The following is a 22,600-nucleotide window of genomic DNA, read 5'->3' as shown; positions in this document are numbered from 1 at the left end:
GATCTCAATGAGCCCAGACTCTTGCATCTGCCCATACAGAGAAAAGCACTACATTCATGAACTTGAGATGTCTGGTTTTCTTTAATTAACTGTAATTAACAGACGTTCTGACTCCCTGGTCTTTGTTGCAAAAACCCCTATATATCCTGGCTCCGCCCTGACCTCTTTGGAGCTATCCCTCCAGCTATCTGGAGGGATAGTGTCTCCCAGGCCTAAGTTCTCAGCAAGTCCACCAAATAAAACATAATTCTCACCTTTTAGGTTGTGCAGTTTCTACCTGTGGACACTTCCTTTTTCTCAGAGTTTCTGCAGAATGTTTTCTCCAGGAAGACTTCACAGGAGACTGGTGTGAGCCGGCGTTGAAGGTAGGACCGAGATTTCTCTCTGTCTCTGCTCCCTTCATTTAAAACAAGCTTGGCCCCTGAATTGCTGGACTTTCTGACCTCTCACCCTTACCTCCCCCAAATCCTGTGCAGCTGTTCTACTGTGGAGGCCCTTCTGGCTCTGCCCAGACTTCTCTCTGTGGGATGCCCTCCTCCCTCTCCCCTGAATAACTCCTAATCGTCCTTTGCTACAGTGCTCAAAATATGTGCCACACAGGGACTTCCCTGGTGGTCCAGTGGTAAAGAATCCGTCTTCCGATGTAGGGGACACGAGTTCGATCCCTGGTCAGGGAACTAAGATCCCCCATGCCGCGGGGCAACTGAGCCCGCATTCCACAACTACTGAGCTCGCGTGCCTCACCTAGAGCCTGCGTGCCACAAACTACAGAGCCCATGCGCCCCAATAAAAAAAAAAGTGCCACACACCAGCTGCTGGTCTGGGACAATCCGTTAGTGGCTTGTGACGAGACAAGAATGTTAAATGACTGACTCACTGAGCACACTGTTTAGTTCAGTCAATGCTCTTTCTCAATGAAGGAAGCAGTGTGGATTTACCTTCTGACGCAAGCTCCCTTTCTGGTCACAGGCTGACCTGCCCGAGTCCAGGATTGATCCGTTCTCCTCTGGGAAACCCCCAGCAGCCCCTCCATGCCCACCTCATCTCTCCCTTATAGGGGAGCAGAATTTGCCACCCCAAAATGTGTCTCTTTGGCATAAGGATTAATTTAGGCTGATTATTTTTTAAATTATTAATTAATTAATTTATGGCTGCATTGGGTCTTCGTTGCCATGCGCGGGCTTCTCATTGCGGTGGCTTCTCTTGTTGCGGAGCACGGGCTCTAGGCGCACGGGCTTCAGTACTTGTGGCGTGTGGGCTTCAGTAGCTGTGGCTCGCGGGCTCTACAGCACAGGCTCAGTAGCTGTGGCACACGGGCTTAGTTGCTCCGCAGCATGGGGAATCCTCCCGGACCAGGGCTCGAACCCGTGTCCCCTGCATTGGCAGGTGGATTCTTAACCACTGCACCACCAGGGAAGTCCCTAGGCTGATTATTTTTAAGAGACAGAAGACTCAGGAAGTCTCTCTTTTTCCCTCCCTCTTAGCTGACTAAAGAATTTGGATAAAGGGTCAGTTCTCAGAATAGAGCTATCTCCAGAGGTATCTGCAGAGAACATGGCCTAGGTGTGGTGGGGAAACGCAGCAGGGCTTAGAGATCAGAGTTCACTCCGTGTCCCATTGTCTCTGCCTGGCCCAGCAAACATTTGTTTGCGGAACATTTGCTTTTTCATCTCCATGTCAATTGCCTTCCTCCCCTTTCAAGTCCCAAATCCCTGCTCTTTTGTCTTTAGCTGAAGGTGGTGTTTAAGGTGAGGGCTTGGAGCATTTTGGTGAGTTACTCAGTTCTCCTGGGTCTCTGCCGTACATACGTCTTATTAAACTTCTGCTTGATTTTCTCCTGTTCATCTGTCTCATGCCAGTTAATTCTTAGGCCAACCAGGAGAACCTAGAAGGGCAGAAGAAAATGTCTTCCTTCCTGACACCCCACCTCACCCCACCAGTGTCAAAACACCTAGCAAACTCTATTGGAATCATCTATTTTCCCCAGGTTGTTTATAAGCATTTTTAAAATATCTGGGACTTGACACCTAATGGATGCTGAGGAAATATCTGTTGAATGAGTCAATAAATGACTTTTCAGTGTTTTCAGTACTGAGCATTCATTCCTTTTGTACGGTTAACAACCTGGACGAGAATTTCTTTTTTTTTTTGGACACATCACATGGCTTGTGGGATTTTAGTTCCCTGACCAGGGATCGACTCGGGGCCCTCAGCAGTGAAAGTGCAGAGTCGTAACCACTGGACCACCAGGGAAGTCCTTGGTGAGAATTTTTAATTAACTTTTTATGCAGTTTGGGGTATTGTACTTTCTGTCTTCCTAATATTTTAAGCCTTAACTAGGATTTCAAAGACAGAATAGATTTAGCCTTTCAGATAAATTTACCCTTTCCACAAATATCACACAGGAACCAGAAATGGGTTAAATTATGTTCCCTTGAACCCCCTTTGATTACCATCAGCTAAAGTTGTAAATATGGTAGCATGGAAGGCAGGGCGTTTAGCTCTCACACCCAGGTTGCTGGCTCTGTCTCTGCCCGTCTCCACTCTGCAATCTGCTTGGGGTCTTGGTTATGCCTTCTCTCCACTCAGTGGTTCCTTGCTCAGGCCGTAGAGGAGCGACAGTGATGCAAAGATTTATCCTATCTTAGTGCTCCCAGGACACTCCTTATTTCCTGCTGAAGCCTCGGTTTCCTTAAACAAACCTCTGGAGCTTTGGGCGCTGTGAGACACAGCTGCAGCTTGGCTGAAGCTGCCATTTCAATAGTGTGTTTGTTTTCTCATGCTCTGCTTCCTTTGCTCATGAAAAGCCTTCCCTCTGATAAACAATAGGTCACCTGGACCCCTAAGTTTAAGAATAACATACACTCTACCCACAGTGCGTCTCCACCAAAAATACAGTGGTTGACAGAAATAGAAAACTCCCCAAGAGAAAAATAAAATGGATATGAGGACGAGCTAGTTAACCAAATTCCTGAGCCTCTGCCTTTCAACACAAATCTATCTGCTCATGTCTTTCTCCACACGGTGCACATTCGTCCCAGTATATCGGGGGTGTGTGTGTGTGCACGCACGTGTTTTAAGTAAATACTCCAGGTGCATTTATAGACTTTTTAAAATAAATTTATTTATTTATTTATTTTTGGCTGTGTTGGGTCTTCGTTTCTACGCGAGGGCTTTCTCCAGTTGCGGCGAGCAGGGGCCACTCTTCATCGCGGTGCGCGGGCCTCTCACTGTCGCGGCCTCTCTTGCTGCGGAGCACAGGCTCCAGATGCGCAGGCTCAGTAGTTGTGGCTCACGGGCTTAGCTGCTCCGCGGCATGTGGGATCCTCCCGGACCAGGGCACGAACCCGTGTCCCCTGCATTGGCAGGCGGACTCCCAACCGCTGCGCCACCAGGGAAGCCCCTAGTCTTTTTTGTAACTTAACTCCCCCCAACCCCTAACCCTGACTGACACCTACGCATTGGAGACTAAAACACCCAGAAGAAATCTTGAGCTGAGCACCCTAATGAGACAGGGGCTGCCTGGGTGGTATTGGACTCCATATTATAAGACTAATTCGATAAACTTAAATTTCTACAACCTGTTTCAGGGAGGAAACTAGCTTTCCTTTGGAATTGGCCTTCGAGCCAGAAGGTTATTACTTGGCTGTTGGCAGCCTTTAAACTGTTGGCAAAGGATGTTTTCCTTAGCAACAATTATACAAATCTGACATGCACAGGGTGTTTTTAAACTGTATAAAGTACTTTCATTTTCATTATCTCTTTGAATCCTTCCCAACTATAGACACTTCAGTCGTTTTAAGGGTGAAGCGTTTGGGGACTTCTCTGGTGGCGCAGTGGATAAGAATCCGCCTGCCAATGCAGGGGACACGGGTTCGAGCCCTGGTCTGGGAAGATCCCACATGCCACGGAGCAACTAAGCCCGTGCACCACAGCTACTGAGCCTGTGCTGTAGAGCCCGCGAGCCACAGCTACTGAGCCTGTGTGCCACAACTACTGAAGCCCATGCGCCTAGAGCCCGTGCTCCACAACAAGAGAAGCCACCGCAATGAGAAGCCCATGCACCTCAACAAAGAGTACCTCCAACTCGCCGCAACAAGAGAAAGCCCTTGCGCAGCAACAAAGACCCAAAGCAGTCAAAAAAAAAAAAAAAGGATGAAGCGTTTGAGACTGAGAGATTTTAGGTATTTTGCCCCAAATCACACAGAGAGTAAATGGCAAACCTGGACTCCATGCCCCATATTCTGACCCCTGTTCCGGCATCTTCCTCCCTGCCTTCTGTGGGCTGAGGAGTAGCAAATACATATTCATGACATTATCACCAGTCTTTTTGTTTTTCCCCAGTCAGTCTGGCTGGATTGAGAAAAAATCTGCAAGGGCAGCAGCTGTTACATCACACTGGGGCGGCGTTGGTGGGGGCCAGTGGATGCCCGCTGGTCTTCAACATGCCTGCTCCTCCCAGGGCCTGATCAGCTCTCTGGGTGTAGGTCTTGAAACTGAGCAGGACCCTGTGGGGCTCCTGGACATGGAGGCCTTTCTGTGTCCCCCATTTCTTGTTTGTAGGGAACAGACTCCAGCCTCCGTGACCTTCCCTGAGTCCCAAGGGCACATTCAAACAGTTGCTAATCAGGGAAGGGAGGGGTTGCAGAGACAAGGGAGAAGCAGTCAAGAAACAATAGCGCAGGGTGAGGCCCGCGTACCGCAAAAAAAAAAAAAAAAAAAAAAAAAATGCAGGCCCTGCACACACCCGGATCCTTAGTAGCAGCTCCGCCTTTGAAACATTGCTATAAAACTCCTCACCAAATCCTCCAAGTTTGGGACACAGAGGTACTGTGGGGCACGAGCCCACTGTATCCCGCTTTGCCTAGCAAAGCAGTAAGGCTGTTCTTTTCTGCTTCACCCAAAACTCTGTCTCCGAGATGTGATTCAGCACTGGTGCACAGAGGCCGAGTTTTCAGCATCAGTCTGAGAACATGGACCAGGTAAGGCCAAGTCCATGGCAGTCCTATCTGTCCTTCCTTTCCCTCCAACATGCAAGGGAATGAAACGTGACAATCAGTTTCTTCCAACAGTCCTTTGCCTCCAGGGTAAATGGTGAGTTGAAGGGTTTGGGTAAGGATGAGGATTGTGGCCATGGCGACTTCATTACACTGAAAGAAACCTGTACTTTCCTATACAAACGATACCCCTTTGTTATCATTGCCTTTGGAGCTCAGTATTAGCAGCTGAAATTGTCTTAGAATTAAATGAACAGATCCTGAACTGTCCATTGACCTTGTCAGTGAGAGGTAATTATCTCACTGGAGCTTTAACACAAGCTGAAAATCATTATGCTTTTCAACATGACAAAATTGGCTGGAAAAGTCTACTGAAAATTCCATCTGATCTCACAGAATTTGCTTGTGAGAGTTTCAGTGAAAAGGAAACATAATTAACATCCGAAAATGTCTTATCACTGGGCTTGCCTGGGCTCTGCGGATGTGTGTCTGAAAAGCTGAATATTTACTAATGCGCTTACTGAAAATGGATTAAGATAAAACCTTCTGTCTCACTTTGTGTTTAGATTACTCAGACCCCCAACCCTGGGAAGATTTCAAATTCAGTTTTAGGTGGAGGCTAGATCAGCTGCCCACTCAAAAAATAAAACTCTCCGTGGGCCACTGAGCCTCAGGATTTGGGAAGGAGTTCGCAGGGCCTGTGGGGAGCAGGGGCCAAACTAAGAAACGAAAATAACTGGAAGTAGAGGAAACAAGTAAAAAGTGCGGATGACAAGGCCCCTGAACTATGAATCATTGATCTGCAGTCACCGAGGGCAGACGGTTGCCCCTGTCAGCTGGAAACAGCACACCATGACCCAGGCTTCTGGGCCAGCAGGCCACCCTTGAACTCATAACTGTGAGCACACAGGGTAGGGGGTCCCTGGAGAAAAGGAACCCGACATGGCTTTCTTGACATAAGAGAAGCCATTTTGGGCCTAAGCCATTCTGTGATCTAAGCCTGGCCACAATGCTTGCCCTTGAACAGGTCTCGGTAATTAATGATCTTAAGGAAACAAAAGAATGTCGGAACAAAAGGCTATTACCAGGCAAGAGCAGTAACAATAGCAAGGATAATATAGCAGGTGTAAATACACCCAGTCCTGTTTCAATGGTAAGGATTAGCCTGACGCTCAACCACCCGATCAACTGGAACCTAAGGGGGGATGAGCTTGACCTTTTCTGACCCTGGTGACTTCAATCAGCTAAAGCTTGGCCTCCGTCTAGGCCTCAGCCCCTTCATGAACATGCATGGACCCTTAGCTGAAAACTTCCCCAATTTTGCTGTTGGCGGGAGACACCGCCTTAGGTAAGATCCCCCGTGTTCTCTTTCCTTGCTGCCAGTAATCAATCCTTTATTCTCCCGATCTTTGGCTTGGTCGTGTGTTTTGGCTTGACACCCACCAAGAGGCGAAGCCAGGTCTGGGGGTAACAAAACCTACAGCCAAAGCCTCAGATGCCTATCAGCACACGTGGGCCTCTGACCCTGTGATATTCCTACATTCAGGCAGCGTGATCAACGATAAAGGAAGGGGAAGCAGAGCTCCGGACAGGAGAGTCCACTGTGCCTACAGCCAAGGACCCCAAGCCCCCTGAATGCCGCGCTGCCATTGGAAGAATGACCTGCTATCTTTGTCCTGACGGGGGAGGATATTCACAGGAGACAGGTGAGCACAGCGACCGTGGTTAGACGTTTCTTGTTGTTTAATGCGTGCGTGGTAATCACATGTTATTCAACTTTTTAAAAATACACACATAAGTGGAGTTCCCAAACAGAACAACAACAACAGAAAGCCGTGGGTATCTTACTTCCCGTATTACACTTGACCGTGTGACGCTTCTGTCTGGGTGCTACGGAACGGGGCCGTGGCTACTGCCTTCTAAGCTCAGCTCCCCTTACCAGCCCACCATCAACATCCCAGCTCTGCCTCCTCTATTTTCTGCCACTTCACTGAGATAAACTCTGAGCTGAGCACACAGGAAGTGCTCCATAAAAGGCCGGTGTTGATGGAGGACCAAAGCCACCAGAGCCACAGACCGAAGGTCCTCTTTGCTGTGGTCTGCATCTGCCAGGCCACGTGCACACTGCATTTCTTGGGTCAGAACAACTAGAAACACAAAACTTGGTCTCCAGTCATTCCCCCTCAGTGAGAATTTAAGCTCGTATCTTGCACGCAACATTGTGCAAAGATCTACAAGATCCATTAGGGCCGATTACTGCCTGTGGGGAATTTGCACTGCGGACGGAACAACGTGCACCTGGAAACAGAAAGCATAAGCATGCGGAAGAATTTAAACTGACCTCCTGCATCTGTCCTTGAAGCGGTGTCTCGAAGACCGGCTGGTGCTTCCCCACAGACCTCACGCGGAGGCCCTCCGCAGCTCAGCAGCTCCGCCAGGCCCTGCCTTCCGCCCGCAGGCTTGGATATTTAATTTCGCCACTTGTCTCTTAGAAGCAGGTATATATTAACTAAGCTCAGAAGATTGATCCGAAAGGTGGAAAGCCAATTTATTAATTATGAAGGAACCAGAACACTCACATTTGTGTGACCAGTGGACTTTCCGACTGTCGAGGGACTGCAGTGGGAAGCGTGCTGGGGATGAGAAGGCTGAGGATGTGGGTGAAGTCAGAACAGCAGCATCTGAGGAAGCCAAGATTCCGTGGCTCCCGGTGAGACAGACCGAGAATCCACCTCCTGCTGGGGAAGGCAAGGTCTGGCCAACGGAGGACGAGGAACTCATGCCGAGTGGAACTAGTGAATTGGGTCCTGCTCTTGTTGGCGTCCCAGAGGAATATAGACTCAGGGGATAGAGCTCTTGGTGGAAAAAGAGAAACTGTTGGGGTTTTTTTTTTGTTTTTTGGTTGTTTTTTTTGCCTATCACTGTTGTGGCCTCTCCCGTTGTGGAGCACAGGCTTTGGACGCGCAGGCTCAGCGGCCATGGCTCACGGGCCCAGCCGCTCCGCGGCACGTGGGATCTTCCCGGACCAGGGCACGAACCCGTGTCCCCTGCATCGGCAGGCAGACTCTCAACCACTGCGCCACCAGGGAAGCCCGAGAAACTGTTTTTATATTTATTTACTTATTTATTATCTCAGAGAACATTTTTTTTCATGATCCATATAATATTAGCATACTAAGTATTGCCATTTATAATATAACTATTACACTCAGACCAATTCATCTAAATACAGATGGCCAATGTAATTTTTTAAAAAATCATTTCCACAAGATACACTGAGAAATTGTTTTTATAACCTTCTTTTGCAAATGTTCTTTCAAATATCTGACTGAATTCTGTTCCCGATTTTGCCAGTTAATACCACGTCCATGGCTAAGCCCCTCGGGTGGCGATGCCTTACTTCCTCCATCTCGGGATGAGACTCAGGCACTATTTAGCTCCTTCTTGTGGCTCAAGTGAGCGGGATAGAAAGAGAAGTGGCTTATACTGTAATTTACCTTAATTTCAGAGAGAGGATAGAGGAGCACCACGTAGGGTCTAGGCCTCAGTCTTCAGGAGACCTGTTCTCTCTGAAGCCCAAAAGAAAAAAATGAAATAAATAAATATTATTTCTTTATTATAAATAAAGGGAAGGAGCTGGGGGAGACACCTGAGCAATAAAATAATCACCCCCCAGAATTTTTTTGAAAGGCCCATGCATTTCCCTCAACAGAAGAGGAGCCCCCACTCGCCGCAACTAGAGAAAGCCCGTGTGCAGCAACGAAGACCCAACACAGCCAAAAATAAATAAATAAATAGATTTATTAAAAGAACAAAATCAAAAAACTGGCTTTCTTTTCTCTTTTTTTTTTTTTGAAGTATACTAGATTTACAATGTTGCGTTCATTTCTGGCATAGAAAAAGTGATTCAGTTACACATATGTGTAAGTATTCTCTTTCATATTCTTCTCCATTATGGTTTATACAGGATATTGAATATAGTCCCTATACTATACAATAGGACCTTGTTGTTTATCTATTTTATATATAGTGGTTTGTACCTGCTAATCCCAAACTCCTAATTTGTCTCTCCCCGCCTTTCCCCTTTGGTAACCATAAGTTTCTTTTCTGTGTCTGTGGGTCTGTTTCTGTAAAATGGGCTTTCCTTATAGCATCTGTATCAAGTCAGCAAGTTCCTTCATCTTCAGACTGTTCTCTGTGGCTTGTCATCCAGCAATAGATACCTGAGAAGCTAAATATCTAAACAGCTTTTTCAATTTGTCCCCTGGTTGCTGTCACAAGCTCTGCTAGTTTTGCGCCCTTCATGTGTTTTAAATCTCCCCAGAGCCACTGCCGCAGCTGAGGCTCTCCTGGTCTCCCACCTGCATCACTGCGACAGACTCACAACAGGCCTTCCAGCTCCAGAGTCCCCTTTGCCAGTTCTGAGTCTATTTGTAAAACGCTAGGAGATAGAAACGTGGTCCTGCCACTGTCACTTGTGCTCTGCTAGCCTATCCTTTTAACAGTGGAAGTGGCTGTGTGTAAAGCGGGGCAAGAAGACACCTTCGGGAGTAAATCCTAGCTCTCCTGGGGCAGCAGCGAGCTGCTGGTTGTTCAATTTCATGGCCAGACACGCTGGGGTCAGCAGCTGCCCCCCGACGGCCCTGGGCCTGTGTTGTGTGAGAACAGTTCATGCCCAGGAACTTCGTGGGACAGGTACCAGGAGGGCATCTGCCAGCAGGCCAGACAGCTGTTTCCATTAAATGCCAGGTGAAAAATGGAAAGAAAATTCCATCTGTGGGACTTCCCTGGTGACACAGTGGTTAAGAATCTGCCTGCCAATGCAGGGGACACGGGTTCGAGCCCTGGTCTGGGAAGATCGTTCAGAGCAACTAAGCCCATGCGCCACAACTACTGAGCTTGCGCTCTAGAGCCCACGTGCCACAACTACTGAAGCCTGTGTGCAGCAACGAAGACCCAAAGCAGCCAAAAATAAATACATAATTAATTAAAAAAACTAAAATCCATCTGTAGCCCCATGAGACCTGGCTTCTATTATCAGATAAGTTTGTGTGTGCCTGTTGGGATGTGTGTGGAATTTCTCATAAATTTTTGCTTCACTTTCCAAATGGTATACATCTTTCTTCGGCCTTTTGCGTTTCCTCTTCTCTCTCTGTCTCTCCCCCAACCCCTATCTCTGTCCCTGTCTCGAACCCTCCACTCTGCTTCTGCCATTTCTTCCCTTTCTCCTCAATGAGCACTGGACAGAGAACAGAATTTACTTAAAGAAAATAAGTAAATAAATAATAAACCCCAAAATGATTAATTGGTAAAAAGAAATATTTTCAGTCATTCATTTTTTACCCCCTTATAACTTTTATGCTGTTTTCCTCAAATAATTTATGCTTTAGCAGCTTTGTTCAAATTTTGGAGTTTTCTAGGGGCTTATTGCTAATTTGGGGGCGATTCATCACGGAGTATTTTGCTGCTTTCGGCATCGTCTTGTTTCAGATGTGTCTTGGGGTGCCTCTGGCAATGTTTTTATGAATTTTAATTTTATCTTTGGAGCAAGGTAAATGGGCCCAAAATAAATTGGTTGAAAATGCATGTTTCCAACCACTAGTTCAAGCACTGATAACTCATGTGGCCTCTGAGTGATTCTGTGACAACTCAGTGAATTTGTCTGCTTTCAAACCAATTTTGTTGTTTAAAATTTTTTTAATTCATTTTATTTGTTTATTTATTTATTTATTTTGGCTGCATTGGGTCTTTGTCGCTGGGCTTTCTCTAGTTGGGGCGAGCAGGGGCTACTCCTTGTTGTGGTGTGCGGGCTTCTCATTGCAGTGGCTTCTCTTGCTGTGGAGCATGGGCTCTGGGTGCATGGGCTTCAGTAATTGTGGCTTGTGGGCTCAGTAGTTGTGGCACAGGGGCTTAGTTGCTCCGCAGCATGTGGGATCTTCCTGGACCAGGGCTCGAACCCGTGTCCCCTGCATTGGCAGGTGGATTCTTAACCACTGCACCACCAGGGAAGCCCCATTAATTTGCTAAGTGTTTTCTTAAAGAGATGTCCCAAATGATACGAACCGCAGGCCCACACTACGTAGATTCATTGCTGTGCTGAACTCAGTAGGGAAAATATAACTGGCTAATGTTTTTGTTCTCATCCCACTCATCAAAGAATGGAAGCCACAGGAGTTCTGAGCTCTATTAACATTCCACCTGCTACACTTGCCCTCTGGACACAAAATAACATTTGAATCGCACCCAAGGAATACCCTGTTTTTCTCCCCTTCCTGTCATCATTCCCCTCCACCTGGGGGTCCACACTTCCCACTGTGCCTGTCTTCATTCCCATAGTGATGCTACTTAGCACTCTTTACCCCAATAACACAGGCTACGTTTATAAGATTATTCCTGAATGCTCTAGGGCCACAGTTAGCTATTTTCCAGGGAGAAGGGACTTCAAACCCTTCATGTTTATAAAATCCAAAATCCTTTGCTAGAACAACCTAAGACGTTCAATACATTTCTAAAAAATGACAGGAAGTGCTGAAGGCAGAACTATGGCCTTCACGGGGCGGGGGCGGGGGGGGGGTTAATAATGACTTTGTTAAGCAATGAGTCAACCGTTTGGGACCTACTGGACTTGAAAAACAAGATCTGTCAAAGAGAAACTGGCGGAGCTGGAAGGCTGGCCACCCCAGAGGGCAGGGGTGAAGTGGGTGTGGGGAATTTCAAGAACAGTCAGGAAATCTGTTGGGTCCAATATTTGAGATACAGACACATATCAGTTTTGATCCTTTTAGGTCTGTCTGCTTGTGGCAAAATATCGCTGGCGGCTGGTCAGAGGACCTCCGCTCTGGTGAGGAAAAGTGGTGGGAAGTGAGCCTGGCCAGCGGGGCCCCAGTCAAAAAATTCATATATCAAGATGAGGTACTAACCCAGCCAAGGAGGAGAAGGACGCCTAGAAGGGCACCTGCATAGAACCAACTAGTATGTGAGCAGGTGGGTAAGGGGTCCTCCAGGTCCAGGCCATTTTGTTCTGTGTATTTGTTTATTTGACTTTAGACATTATCTATTGACTTCCTACTACAAAATATTAGAATTTAGCTCCCTTTGCTCACCCCCCCAATCCCCTGCTACACACAAACACTGCCCTCTGCCCGTCCTGCCAATATAGATGTTTGGTTGAATCCACATATTGTGTATTTATCCATTATTACAACTGTGTAATTATTGCTCACAGCCAAGCTAGGTCCAGATGACAGGGAGTGTCCTATGATTACATTTTCTTTTTAATATAAGTTTTTACTTTTCATGAAATTAATAATGCAGATTTTTGGTTTGTTTCGTTTTTTTTTTTTTTCCATTGCTTTATTAAGGAATAAATTACATGTGGTGAAACGTTATCTTAAGCGCCCAGCTTAATGACTTTTACATAGGATATGCCTGTGACGCCGGGACATATCTGTCACCCTAGAAGGTTCCCTTGTGTCCCTTTCAGTTAGTACCCTCTGTCCCGGTCCCCCCAGTCCAGGCCACCTTGGATGGAGAGAAGCAGCAGCTGTGATAAGAGCAATCAATTGCTGGGGACACAGAAGTCTGGTTCTCAGGAGGATCCTAGCAGGTGGAACGGAGCCCCAGTGTTCCCAGTCTGTGAGAGTGACATCATTCCAAATCCCACGGGCTGGCCCTAGATGACTCAGAAGTTAGGATGGTCAGAGACTCTTGGAGAGAAACTTGTGGATCCATCTGGGAAAGGCTGTGGAACACAATGGCTGGGGAACGAACATGAGTGCTGGCAGAGGGTGAAAAAGGCGACTTATAACTGGTTTAGAATTTTGGTGGCTAAAATCGGCACATGGAAAGATGCTCAGTATCGCTAATTATTAGAGAAACGCAAATCAAAACTACAGTGAGGTATCACCTCACACCGGTCAGAATGGCCAGCAACAAACAGTCTATAAATAATGAATGCTAGAGAGGGTGTGGAAGAAAGGGAGCCCTCCTACTCTGTTGGTGGGAATATATATTGGTGCAGCCACTATGGAGAACAGTATGGAGGTTCCTTAAAAAACTAAAAATAGAATTACCGTATGATCCATCAGTCCCACTCCTGGGCATATATCAGGAGAAAACTATAATTTGAAAAGATACATGCACCCCAATGTTCATTGAAGCACTATTTACAATAGCCAAGTCATGAAAGCAACCTAAATGTCCACTGACACATGAAAGGAGATGTGGTATATGTATACCATGGAATATTAGCCATAAAAAAGAATAATACCATTTGCAGCAACATGGATGAACCTAGAGATGATCATATTAAATGAAGTAAGTCAGAAAGAGAAAGACAAATATCATATGATATCACTTATATGTGGAATGTAAATAAGATACAAATGAACAAAACAGAAATAGACTTGCAAACACAGAAGACAAACTTATGGTTACCAATGGGGGAAGGTGGGAAAGGATAAATTAGGAGTTTGGGATTAACAGATACAAAGTATTGTATATAAAATAGATAAACAACAAGGTCCTACTGTATAGCACTGAGAACTATATTCAGTATCCTGTAATAAACCATAATGGAAAAGAATATATATATAACTGAATCACTTTGCTATACACCAGAAACTAGCACAACATTGTAAATCAACTATACTTCAATAAAAAAGAAAAATTGGGACTTCCCTGGTGGTCCAGTGGTTAAGACTCCACGCTCCCAATGCAGGGGGCACGGGTTCAAACCCTGGTCAGTGAACTAAGATTCCACATGCTGCGTAGTGTGGTAAAAAATAAATAAATAAATAAATCATTAAAAAAAGAAAGAAAAGGGGCTTCCCCCGTGGTGCAGTGGTTGAGAGTCCGCCTGCCGATGCAGGGGACGCGGGTTCGTGCCCTGGTCTGGGAGGGTCCCACATGCCGTGGAGCGGCTGGGCCCGTGAGCCATGGCCGCTGAGCCTGCGCGTCCGGAGTCTGTGCTCCGCAACGGGAGAGGCTGCGACAGTGAGAGGCCCAAGTACCGCAAAAAAAAAAAAAAAAAGAAAAAAAAAGAAAAGTTGTTTTCTAATATTATAGAATTAAATTCGTTGGCTTTGGTTCACATATATTGCAAAAGGTACATATATGGCAGAAGAGAAACCACAGGTGATGCATTGATGAAAGTTAAGTTGGTCTAGAATAATCACACTTTAAACAAAGCAAAATGACACGGATATCTCAGGAACCTGAAATTCAGTAGTCTAGGACCTGTAAGTTCCTAATATTTCCAAAGACAGAGAGAGGGACAGAGAAAGACAGGCAGACACAAAGAGATAGACTCACACACAGAGAGAAAATCTCTTTAGCACTGAGGTAGATTGAATAATTAGCCCCAACTTTCCAGTTACCTGTAGTAATATTATCCATTGGCAAACTCACCCTGGCTTCCAGGTTAGCAGAGTGCACTTCTCTGTTCCTTAACTTTGAGTTTTGCCATGTGACTTGCTTTGGTCAATGAGATGTTAGTGAACATGGCTCAAACAGAGGGTTAAAATATGGCTGTGTCTTTGGGCTGGCATTCCTGCACTCTGGTTGACCCGCCATGAGCAGAATACGCCTCAAGTACCCACCTGCCCTCAGCCTGGGTCTGAGAATGAGACAATAAAACAGACCACATGCCCTGGGTAGCTGTTAGTCTGAGAGTGATGAGAGCTGCATGGAGTCCACATTAACCCTTGGAACCTGGAGCCTGGAGTCCCGCCAAGATCAGCAGAGTTGCAGCCAACTCGCAGACCTGGAACTATAAAAACAGATTATTATTTTTTCAGCCGGTGAGTTTTGAGATTTTTTAAAAATGCATCCTTATTGTGGTCATTGCCAACTCATATGAAAATTGGGGTGTTGCCCCAACATGAACCTAAAAGTTTGTGGAATGAGTTTTGGTAGTGAGGGGCAGAAATCCAGGAAACGGTTCCAGGAGGCTGAATAAATGGTCATGCCCATTGCATTGTGGGAAAGCATTTGATAAAACTACTTGGTGGAGATTTGGAAAAAAGAAAACGTACCTGTGGAACCTTTAGTCTTGGGTGAGGAAGTTTGAAGGGAGAATATCGGAACAGGACTTGGTTGCTCCTAGGTGCACATGGTAAAGTACCATAGGTAAGAGGAAAATGTTCAGGGAAGAACTGGTTAGTTGCAAATAGAACAGAGAAGAATTTTAGGGAGTCCAGAAGTTGTGAGGCAGAGTTACAAAATGAGAAATTTCTCACAAAGTCAAGGCTTGGGATCATTATAACAGAGCCTCTGGGCAAAGACAAAATCTACTAGTTCTTCCTACTAATATGACACAGCCTTAGAGTAAAAAGACATCAAGGGTCTGCCTGAAACACTCTTGGTTAAGACATCTGAAAGGATTAACATGGCACCTATAGGTCCGTTCAGCTGGACAGAAGGGCTCTTAGAAAGATTATGGACATGGTTCCGCAGAAGCCTGATTTCTCAAACGTACCCATAATTAAGGCTAGAAAGAGGCATATCTTGAAAGGTATATGGCTGTGCCTTTTGCCACATGCAAGTTTACTGAAATGACTTTCATAGAGAACCCACATTTTGAGAGATGTGTATCGGCAAAAACCCTGCCAGCCTAGAGGAAAAGAGACTGACACCGTTAAGGACATAAAAAGACCTCTTGACCCCCAACTCTCTATAGGCAGTATGATGGTTAATTTTATGTGTCAACTTGACTGGGCCACGAGGCATTCAGACATTTGATCAAACATTATTCTGGGTGAGTCTGTGATCCTGTTTTTTGATAAGATTAACATTTGAACGGGTAGACAGTAAAGCAGATGTGGGTGGGCCTCATCCAATCAGTTGAAGGCCTGAATAGAACAAAAGGGCCGACCCTCGATGAGTAAGAGTGAAGGTCTCCTGCCTGACTGCCTTCAAGCTGGGACATCTGAACATCAGGGCTTTTTTTTTTTTTTCCTGCCTTCCAACTAGAACTGAAACACTGGCCTTTCCTGGGTCTCGAGCCTGCCGACGTTCAGAGTGGAACTTACGCCATCGGCTCTCCTGGGCCTCCAGCTTGCCAGCTGCAGGTCTCGGGACTTGTCAGCCCCCATAACTGTGGGAGCCAGTTCCTTATACAAAATCAATCCCTTCTCTCTCCACTCACCACAGCCCCTCTGCATGGTTTCAGTTATAAGAGGCCAAGAAAATGATCTCATGGTGCTTGCCAAATGGCCGGCCCTTGGGGTGCCAGACCCCTTCTGGCTTCTGTGTAGGGAGAAATGCCATCTCAGTGCCATACTTTATGTTACATAGACCCCCGAGCATCTCTGTGTATGCCCACAGTCTTCAATAAACTATATAAAAAACAGCTCCTTCAATCTCTGTTACTGTTTTCTGAAAATTTCCAAAAATCTCCCATGAAAACAGTTGGCTTACCTTTGTGGCTCATCCTTCCTGATTATAGTTTCTGAAGCTCAGTGCAAAGGGAGAGGCCAGCAGGTGCCATGGATCTTGGCTCCTGCATCGTCCTCTTTCCTCTCCCCCTCCCTGAGATTTGCTGTTCACTAAACTCTTCCTTCTTCCCAGTTGCAAACAAAACCTTTCGCGCATGGATACCACGGAGACAGTCATTAGCAAGGAGGTTGTTTACAGCAGCAGAGCTAAGCCTCCAATCAGCCAGCCACAAAGCCTTGAAGAATGTGTCTGTGTGGGTGTGTGGATGTGTGGGTGTGTGTGCACGAGCATGCGTGCATAAGCACAAATGTTTCTTTTCAAGTCACTGTATGCTTGGAACTGGGGGATTAAACAGATGAAGCCTTACTTTTGTCCTTCCTTTTGAGCAATCCTCTTAGAGATTGGATAGTATGGTAGGTATCCTAGATAAACCTTTCATTGCTTAACTAAAATTTTCCCAGAAGGGTCAAGAAGATGGCATTGTAACCAAAGCAAGTACATATGACTTTATCGGAGATTAAGAACCGACATGCTGTTTGGATTGACCTACCACGCTGTGGTTCCGCTCTGTGCACGTGGTTCAGCTTCTCTTTCGTGATGACATAGTAGAAACTGTAAGAAAGCTAGCTATTTTAATTCTTCCAAAACCTTATATCAAATTGAAGGAGAAATAAGAAAACAGAGGATACGTAGGTATGATTTTCAGCGGACTGAAAGAATCTAGCAAGCGAATATTGATTTCAGTGCCTGGCACACAAATGAGTATATCGATGGTGTTCTTTTTGTTGAAGGTGCCAAGTTTCATTTCCCACTCAATTGAAGACTACAGGGTAGGAGTAGGCAGTCTGATTAAGTGAGCCAGTGCAAGGCTAATGACTTACTTTTAAGATCCCACAGTGTGCTCTGACTTGGAAAATCTCAATATACTTTAGACTCCAGAAGGAAAAGGACACTTTGTTGATTCTTTCAACTGTAACATATTATAATATTACCAGCAATCAAAATGGACTCCCTTAGGGGAAAATTTAAATGAAGCCACATCCTTGGGAGGTATTCTGTACTGGAAATCGCCTAGCTTCTTTCTGCTGCTTCCAACTGCCAGGGCTCTGTTATTCCAGAGAGGGAAATGAGAAAAGTTGCTCAAACCATGTCAGGTTGGCCTTTCTTGATATATTGCAACAGCTGTGGGGATAAAGTGTCCCTGGAAACAGCCACGTAGCAGGAAACTAGTCTATGCTAGGCATTCAGTAAACAAGGTTTCAATATTTAGGGCGCGAAGAGCATGTGAAATGAATAAGCAATCATTTGGGTATTTCATCGCTCTTTTTCATGGTTGCAAAAGCATCACTTACAGATCAGTAGCGATTACATTTCAGAAAACAGGGTCATGCGTGAACTTGTGGCCTCATTTGATGGTGGGAAGTGACACTGCAGAAAGAATACTGATCAGTTTCAGATGCAAGTGAGAATTTCTGATGGCCTTCACTTCGAGGACAACTCCCAACTAGGCAGTGACCAGGATCTTCCCCTGAAGTCTTTATGGAGACAGAGCTTTTCCTCGCATAGCAGGTGGCCTTCTCTTGGCTACCACTTGGTGCCAGAATCCCAGCCCCCCCCGAGGGTGGCGCTCACTCCCGCTTCCTGTGAGCAGATGAACAGCATATGGCCCTGTGTTTCTCAAGGACAGAGCCTGTGGCTTTCCCCAGCCAATTAGGAAAATGAATCTGGATGAAAAAGGGAAGGTTTCAGGATAAAACCAAAAAGATTAAGTTCTTATACCCAGGCAACATGCTTTCCTAAATAGAGAGGGAAACACTGAGCTGAACATAAAAATGATGGTGATGGTCATGGCAGGAAGATCAAAGTGGCCTTTAAATCCCAAAGTGCCCAGAAGTAAGGGAGCAAAAAAGAGAGGTTTATTTTCCCTGATATGTTTCTTATTCTTTAAGCACACCACAAAAACAATAAAACTTTTAAATGGAATACCTCTTCAGCCTTCTAAAATAAAATTTCCAAGAAGATCCCCAAATTAAAATGGATCGTTAGATCAAAAATAATGGTAAAGGGCTTCCCTGGTGGCGCAGTGGTTGAGAGTCCGCCTGCCGATGCAGGGGACGCGGGTTCGTGCCCCAGTCCGGGAGGATCCCACATGCCGCGGAGCGGCTGTGCCCGTGAGCCATGGCCGCTGAGCCTGCGCGTTCGGAGCCTGTGCTCCGCAACGGGAGAGGCCACAACAGTGAGAGGCCCGCGTACCGCAAAAGAAAAATTTAAAATAATAATAATAATAAAATAATAATAATGGTAAAGAGGATAAATGCTCTTCGGGGAGAGAATATAAAGCAGCAAAGGGAACTGTATCCAGAATTTAGCGCTGCTAAAGGTAGAGAGCTTCCTCGTGCACCGACAGCTAATAAAGTGGCCCAAGCTGATTACAGTGAGTGAGGTTCATCTCAAAAAGACATCGCCATTTGTAAAAAATCCTACCATTTGGGAAAACGTGGATAGACCTTGAAGGCATTATGGCAAGTGAAATAAGTTCGACAGAGAGACAAGCACCGTATGATCTCACTTTTATGTGGAATCCAAGAAAACAAAGAACAACAAACTCATAGATACAAAGAACAGATTGGGGGTTGCAGAGGTGGAGGTAGCCAGTGGGCTGAAATGGGTAAAGGGAGTCAAAATGTACACACTTCCAACTACAAAGTCAGTCAGTCCTGGGGACGTAACGTACAGCAGGGTGACTGGAGTTAATAACAACTGTATCATGTATTTGAAAGTTGCTGAGAGAGTAGGTCTTAAAAGTTCTCAACATAAGAAGAATAGTTGGTAACTATGGATGGTGGTGGATGTTAACTAGACTGACTGTGATGATCATTCCACAAGTTACTGATATTAAATCATTATGCTGTACACCTGAAACTAATATATATGTCAATTACATGCTAATAAAAGCACATCATCCTTTATATTGTTTAAAACTTTTAAATACAATTAATGCGATTTATTCCTCTTTGGAGTTCAGTGCCCAAAATTAAGATGTCTGTCTATCCTGAAAAATGAATGTGCTCATTAAAATGATAATAGCCTCTATACAATCTATGGATTTTCCTTTTGCCGTGGTTGTTAGGAAACCCAGAGAAAATGAAGAGAGTGAAATGTGCTTAATATTGGTTTCCTTTTTCACTCTCTTACATAATTCTAGCATTTTTAATATTATTTTGTATTTAAATTGTATTTTTATATATCATATATTTATATTATATAGCAATCAAGCTTTTAAGTGCATTTTATTGTGAATTTACCAAAACATATTGACTAAGACTAGAGTAGATATTATACATAATGCTCAGTAAACTACATTAGAGCAGTTCATTGTAAAATTGTGGAAATTACAAGGACACAGTGACAGTAAAAATGAAAACAATAATAATAAAGAGACCTTGAAATTGAGTTCTTAAGAGAACCACTGATCAAGTCCTATGTGGTCACGATGACTTAAATTCGAAAATTATATAATAAGAAGCACAGCTGTATTTAGGATAAAGGATTCCACCCCATCCTCACCCCTGTTGAACTGTAAGCTCCCTGGGTGCTTACAGGGACCACTCAGGGAGTTTACAGTTTATATTGTGCTTAAGATTATACTGATCTATAATCTTACTTTCTGTCCTTTGGACACAGACCAAAATAATGTTACCTTTTTGGGGGGGAGGGAGGGAGAATAACTGCCTCATAAATTTTAAACTCATTTTAAAATTGTGGTCAACAAACAAATGCCAGATTTCTCTTAATTTTTTAAAATAAATTTATTTACTTTTGGCTGCATTGGGTCTTCATTGCTGCACGGGGGCTTTCTCTAGTTGCGGCGAGTGGGGGATACTCTTTGTTGTGGTACGCGGGCTTCTCATTGCGGTGGCTTCTCTTGTTGTGCAGCACGGGCTCTAGGCTCGTGGGCTTCAGTAGTTGTGGCTCACAGGCTCAGTAGTTGTGGCTCGAGGGCTTAGTTGCTCCGCAGCATGTGAGACCTTCCCGGACCAGGGTTCGAACCTGTATCCTCTGCATTGGCAGGCAGATTTTTAACCACTGCGCCACCAGGGAAGTCCTGAAGTAATTGTTTTTAATCCCAATAAGTTTATTTAAAGTTCAGTTACACGGAAGATAATTAGCAATAAGAACTATCATTATCTTCTGTCCCTGCCATATTTTATTACCTCTCACAATAATCTAAGCCTTCTCACATTTGGGATGAATAATAAAACAATCTGACAGTAACAGTGATCTGATCCTTTTTCTTACACTGAAGGCAAGAAAACAGAACACAGGAAGATTTCCTCTTAGATCAAACAGAGTCAAATGTTAGCCTTATTGCAAATCTGTTTCAACTCAATTACTTGGATACCTTGCTCTTCCTTGAGTTTCCTGGGTGGTAAATATGAAGTATCCTCGGCTTCTCTTCTAGGCAAAGAAATTGATGTACAAGTGGAGCCGAAAATAAACAAGCTGGGCAGTGACACAAGGATGAAAGGCACCTCAGAAGGTGATGGAAGAGAAGGGAGGTGAGTAGGGCCAGGGGCCAGCTCTCCTGTGCCATCACTTTCTAGAGCAAAATTCCACGAGTCTGAGAATTCTAAATTTGAGCCTGGCCTCCTGGGTCTAATGAAGGTATATAGATCAAGGTAGCACTTTTAACTTTCAAGTATTTAGGCATCTTATGTGCAGGTCTTCATTTCTACTCCTGGTCTCAGCCACACTCCTGTCCTACAGAAATCATCATCATCAATATACATATTTTGAAAACTTAGATTGTTATATGAGATCTTTCTGGAAGCAGCATTTAGCTCAATGTAAGTAGCGCACATAGATGCGCATCTGAAACTTTCTCTGAACGGCACCTCGTCTCCGTGACTGGAGTAGGGTATGCATGTGAACTGTTTTCCCTGCCTGTGACAAGGGGTAATTTGAAGGTGATGAACCATACATAGCACATGAAACATCTTTCTTCAAAGAAACCTGCAGAGCTTGTCATAAAATCCCACTGTTTTCTGTCCCAACACATCTCCCATCTTTTAAATCCTGTTTGGAAAGTATTCCTTTCAATTTCTTGAGAGAATGTCCGTGAATAAATTATTTTGCCCATTTCCTAGGTAACTTGAGCCCCAAAGGAAGCACAAAGCATTTCTCTGTCCCTGACAGCATTGTGTCCTGGGCCATGAAGCCAGTGCTGGGAGATGAAGTAGGAAGTAGGTACACGATACCTGGCTTTCTGTGTGCAGGTGGGGCTTCCCAGAGCTCTGGCTTGCATGTCTTCTGCATTCTGGAGGTATCTACACTCAGTGCCACTTCAGGTCAAAGCCTGTTTCAACAACACATAGTGCCAGGGTTCCAAGTGGGACACGTCCAGTTTGGAAGCAGTGTTTGCTAAAATGGATCAATTCTCTCTAATAACATTTTGACCAAGCATGTATAAATGAATTTCATCCCCTTGGCATGCACATCACTTTTGCCTGTCAGTACCATATTCTCAAAACTGGCATAGCTGGGACTTCCCTGGTGGAACAGTGGTTAGGAATCCACCTGCCAACGCAGGAGACACGGTTTCGAACCCTGGTGTGGGAAGATCCCACATGCCATGGAGCAGCTAAGCCCATGCGCCACAACTACTGAGCCTGCGCTCTAGAGTCCGCAAGCCACAGCTACTGAAGCCCGTGCACCTAGAGCCCGTGCTCCGCCACAAGAGAAGCCACCGCAATAAGCCCGGGCACCACAACAAAGAGTAGCCCCCCCTGCTCGCCGTAACTAAAAAAAGCCCTCACGTAGCAACGAAGATCCAATGCAGCCATAAATGAATAAATAAATAAATTAATTAATTAAGAACTAGCTGCCCTGTGACTAAGCATGACCCTCAGGCTTTCCAGACTTTAGACCACTCTGGTGGTCATTATATGAACTGTATTTTGGAGAATATTCATAACCATTGAACCATTGCCATTGTTCATCCGGTGCTTTGGCAGCTCACCATGGAATCCAAGCCAAAGGGAAGGTGCTGGTCTGTGAACACGGCAGGTGCTTTTTTTTTTTTTTTTTTTTTGCGGTACGCGGGCCTCTCACTGTTGTGGCCTCTCCCGTTGCGGAGCACAGGCTCCGGACGCGCAGGCTCAGCGGCC

At 45.2% G+C, this 22,600-nt stretch overlaps 1 long non-coding RNA gene across 2 annotated transcripts; it reads left to right on the top strand.

Moving 5' to 3' along the window:
* Positions 1 to 279: 279 nt before the first annotated feature.
* Positions 280 to 20,991, top strand: LOC132439490 (uncharacterized). Of its 2 annotated transcripts, none has more exons than XR_009522373.1 (3): positions 280 to 365; positions 6,544 to 6,703; positions 20,896 to 20,991. It is a non-coding gene; the product is annotated as an uncharacterized lncRNA (long non-coding RNA). The 2 variants fall into 2 exon arrangements; XR_009522372.1 differs by lacking the exon at positions 280 to 365 and adding an exon at positions 4,751 to 4,982.
* Positions 20,992 to 22,600: the final 1,609 nt, after the last annotated feature.

This window comes from Delphinus delphis, chromosome 16 (assembly GCF_949987515.2).
Source record: "Delphinus delphis chromosome 16, mDelDel1.2, whole genome shotgun sequence".
NCBI lineage: Eukaryota > Metazoa > Chordata > Mammalia > Artiodactyla > Delphinidae > Delphinus > Delphinus delphis.
The sequence above is the reverse complement of the archived record's forward strand: the minus strand, read 5'-3'. Positions and strand labels throughout refer to the sequence as shown.